The 4,590-nt window shown below is 35.9% G+C and overlaps 1 pseudogene; it reads right to left on the reverse strand.

The window, feature by feature from the left end:
* Positions 1-238: 238 nt before the first annotated feature.
* LOC141448238 (adenylate kinase isoenzyme 6 pseudogene) overlaps positions 239-4,590 on the reverse strand; it is a 28,979-nt pseudogene continuing 24,627 nt past the window's right edge.

Here is a 4,590-nt window from a genome sequence, read left to right on the forward strand (position 1 = left end):
ATTTCCTCGAAGAGCATAATTTACTATTTATTCTAGGGGAACTATTCTCTACCGACGAGCATCTAGCGAACTATTGTTCTATTCTCCATTGTCTGATATTGAGCACTTTGCCAGAACAAAATGATGCCTCCTATACTATAATTAAGGACTAGAAAATAATACAGCTCCTTTCTTAAGGAGCTAATATAAAGGGCGAATTAAAATACGTGCTACAATCTATTGGCCACACAGACAAGTCTTTATCAAGAGAACCAATTTATTTTAAAGTTGTATTAAAAAATACAATCTCCAAATTAACTAATAACTATTTAAGTATAGACATTGATTCAGTATTTAATTCTAAATATAATTGGTGTATAGAAATCAAAGCACTCTAGAATTAGGAGAGAATTATCTAAACTGTAGCATTGAACAGATAAGAATAATAGCACAATTACGACTGGCCAATTTAGCAAAATTTACTTTATATTTCAATAAGAGTAAATTTGAATTTGATGACAATAATATTTGTATAATTTGTAGTATGATGGAGCCCGGACTCTTTAATGGATTTCCTGTTTGAGTGTCTTACATTAAATCCATTTAGAACCAATCTGCTAGTAAGTAATGATGCTAAAATATCTTCGAATTATCGGCAATAAACTCAATCAAAAATATTGATCTAATATTCAACTACAGGCAATTAATTAGTATAGGTTAATTACTATGTTACTTTTAAATATTTTAAATTTTTAAATATTAAATTATTTTTTGTTTTATGATGCATTCATATATTTAAGTTTAAATTATATATTTATGTATAAAGTTCAGTTTAATATTTCTGTTTATTATTGTAGATAAATTCTATTATTGTATTGTCTGTTTTGTTACTTATGTGCTGGTATCTTTCCTCGTATTATTTATTTTACTATTATTATTTTTATAACTTCTTGTGTTTGTTTTCTTCAGTAAGAACTTTGCTTTTGTTTGTTTATTTTGTTTTTGTTTGTTTTGTTTTTGTTTGCTTGTTTTTGTTTGTTCGTTAGTTTGTTTTTGTTTGTTTGTTGTTGTTTGTTCGTTAGTTTGTTTTTGTTTGTTTGCTATTGTTTAGTTTCATCTAAATTATTATGTATTACCCAAGGTGTAATACATGGCCAACTCTTAGTTTGAAGAACAGAGTACTTACTATAAAGCAATAAATAAATAATAATAAATATAAAGGGAGATTAATTCAATGATTTAGAATTTCAAAAGTAATGAATTACTGGAGCAAAAATATCCACTTATTTCTTGGAATTGTGAGTTAAAAGAAGAATCAATCAATTCCATAAACTGCGGTAAGGGGAAGAGTCTGGCGAGCGTTCGCAGAAACGTTTTAGAACACAGACCGACTTTTCGTGTAACAGACAGACTTGCGAAAATCACTCTTGGCCCCTGGGGGGGGGGGGCCGCAAACCGGAGATTTCCGGCGTATTCCTGCACAATTCCTGTATTCTTTCTCTTATGTATAATTATATTGTACACTGTAATAAATTGATACTGTTACAGTAAGCGTCACATCTCAGCTTCCGGATACCAACATTATGTTCCCTGAACCAAAATGGTAGCCTCAACTAAATCGTACCTTGCTCAATTTGGACTCAAAGGATGCCATATCATGCATTTCCGGATGAGACCAGAAAATGAAGCTATTTCGATAATTGCATGCGATTGCAATGCCCAAGCAATAAAGTACATACCTTTTTTTAAAAACATCCTTTGCAGAATTGCATCACTAGGTTTGCAGAGTGCATACCAAGAAGCTATCTCTTATTTATACTTGACGTAATATACCGGAAGCTGTGGATGTAGGCTTTTTTTTTTTTTAGATCATAAGAACTCTTTAAATCAGGAAGTGTGTTCTTTAAATTATTACATATATAACGTGAACAGCACTCTGATCTAGTTAGCCTTTGTGAAGTAGCTAATTTGATAGCTCACGAGTTTTTATAACTTTCACTTAAAAAGCGAATTTAAACTCACAGGGTTAAATCATGATATTGCCACCTATTTGCATTGCGATTGAGTCAATCTGTCGAAAATGTAATTTGAACCGGAAATGCACCTTTCAAGGTCAACAGCAAACGGACAAATCTGTGTGAACACGACTTCCTCTTCTTACTGTTCTCAAACTCGGCAAGTTCACTTTATTGCCGTAGGAGGAAGTACTGTGATCGTGCAGATTTTCGATTAAAAGGTTTCACCGGAAATGTCCGTCCTGAGGTCCCCTGAGTCCGAAGAAGTTGGTGTTCACACGTTGGACTTCCTATTTGTGCATCAATTTTAACTCAAAACATGAAAAATCGTTGAAAATAATTTTGAGATCTAGTTTACGTCCCTTCCAGAGGATGCCACTAAAGTTGTAGGTCCAACTCGGTCTACCGGAAGTATTGCTTTGCCGATACAATGAGTAACGACTCAAACGATTTCCTTTCAACTTGTTTCATTGGTCGCTGTATGGAGTGCCATTGATGCAGAACTATCAGTTTTATCTCAATCCTTTTTCTAGGGAACTTTAAAGGGCAATTCCGGGAGAGAGGTGTTCAGGGTTTTCTCTAAAGTGCCATTTGGTGCAATGTAAAGTCCTACCACCATGTAATGTATAGTTTACTGTTCAGGACGGTTAATATTATTGCCGAGTTTACGAAAATTCTTCTACCAGAAGTAGTTACTTACCCAACAACGTGTTGTTCACATTTTAAGATTCTTTTGAAAATAGCTTCGAGCATTTTGCCTTTAAACTTCGTAAATAAGAAGACGTTTTCTAAACTTTTCTCTAGTAAATTCATTTTAGGGCAAATCTCTGGGAAGGTTTTGGCTTCTCTGTAAGGTTATTTCCTGTGCAATGTACGGCTCCAGAATTGCTTTTGCTTACTTCTGGACCACTTAAACACAGACCTGACTGAGCAAATGTGGCACTAACACAATTCCGTTTAGAAATGTGGCAATTCCAATTTGTGCTATTAAACAAAATGCCATAATTCTATTACCTATATTACGGCGAAACCGTTTGTACTGACATAATTTTTGGTAATTCATCAACGTTAGAAACGGTTAAATAATGAATTACAGATTACACTTTTTATTTACATAACTAGTTAACATAGTTTCGCCGGTAAAACACTCAAAAAATGGGTTTTCCATTTACGTAAGTTGGTTGCACAGGTTTTTTGTGTCTATGTGAATAGAAAATCTACATTGCTATAGTCAACAAATTAGACCAGGATTTCCGGTCTGGAATGGATCTTTTAGAGTTAACCCGGTGAGCAGAAGTTCGATGAGGGAATGACGACAGTTAACGAAGTAGTGGGCGCATGCTGTATCTGTGGACAGTTCAATATCTTCTACACTGTGACCGCTGTGAACTCAAGACGTAGGACGCGTGGGAGTACAATCCGACCGCGAGGAAAACACAGCATCCTTCCCCCCATCTAGGCCTAGCCAATCAACTTTCACTTTTTGGGCAAAAGGTTTTCCCCGGCATTGCTGTTGGGCAACATTTCCCAACAAGACTTCCTCTCTGGCATTCCTCGTTCAAACAGAGCAACTGCCGCAGTTCCGGTTGCTCACATCGCTCCAGCATTCTCTTACTTCCTGTGGCTGGAAGTTCGGATCTTCCTTCTTCAGTGTTCCTAACCTAGTGAACAAGTAGAATATCTTTAAGTGCAAATGTTAAGTTGCTAGAAAAAGGTTACATAAGTGATGAAAAGCGAAGTTTTAGAGCGCGCCCCCTCCAAATTGTTTTATGACTCTCGTTCGGGCTTTCGAGAAGTTAACACCGACAACTTTCTAAATCAGACTTCCCAAAAGGTGTGCGAACCGACAAACTTATTTCTATGTAAATGAAATAAAATAAAAATCAAACATTTGGCACTCGTGAGCGCGTTTCCGTTTTCTTCCAGACGTTAAATTACCTACTTCCGGTAGTCGCCTTTATAAATATTGGCTTTGCTTCAAAAGAACAAAGAAAAACGATCAACTAATTATTTTTAAGGCTGGTTGAACTTTTACTTAAATAGAGCTGAATCATTGAACGCGCAAGTGATCACGAAATGGGATCGTCTTTTGCGTTCAACAGCCTCTTCTTTAAATGGCTACAGGTCCAAGGTCAGTCTGTCTTTTGGCCGGCCTTCACCTTGTCTTTAGTCTGTTAAAAGTCTTTTAAAAGAACAATAGGAAATGATGATTTTTTAAATGACTATCTGAATTGATTGGTTACATTTCAATCGTTTTTACTTATGACTGCCAGAGGATGTACTGCAATTCGGTCGAGTTAAAATAAATAAATGAATGGCCGGAAATAGAATTTCTTACCCTCTTTGGGTGGGAACACATGTTGCACCTTCCTCTTGCTGGGCAAGAAAAGTACTTTGATCCCGAGTTTTCTCCACATATGTCCATCTGTTGGAGTCCACACTTTTCAGCCTGGTGCCACGATTAGGCAGTCTTCTGTGAGCGGCTGAAACTGAATCTGAAAAGCTGAAATCGGTGAAAGCTCTATTTTTAAAAATTGGACTCGACGGTTCAAAAAACAAAGTAAACAATTTAAAATTAATTCCAACCATGCCCTAC

This window comes from Rhodnius prolixus, unplaced genomic scaffold (assembly GCF_049639745.1).
Source record: "Rhodnius prolixus isolate KJV_2025 unplaced genomic scaffold, Rpr scaffold_13, whole genome shotgun sequence".
Classification (NCBI taxonomy): Eukaryota; Metazoa; Arthropoda; class Insecta; order Hemiptera; family Reduviidae; genus Rhodnius; species Rhodnius prolixus.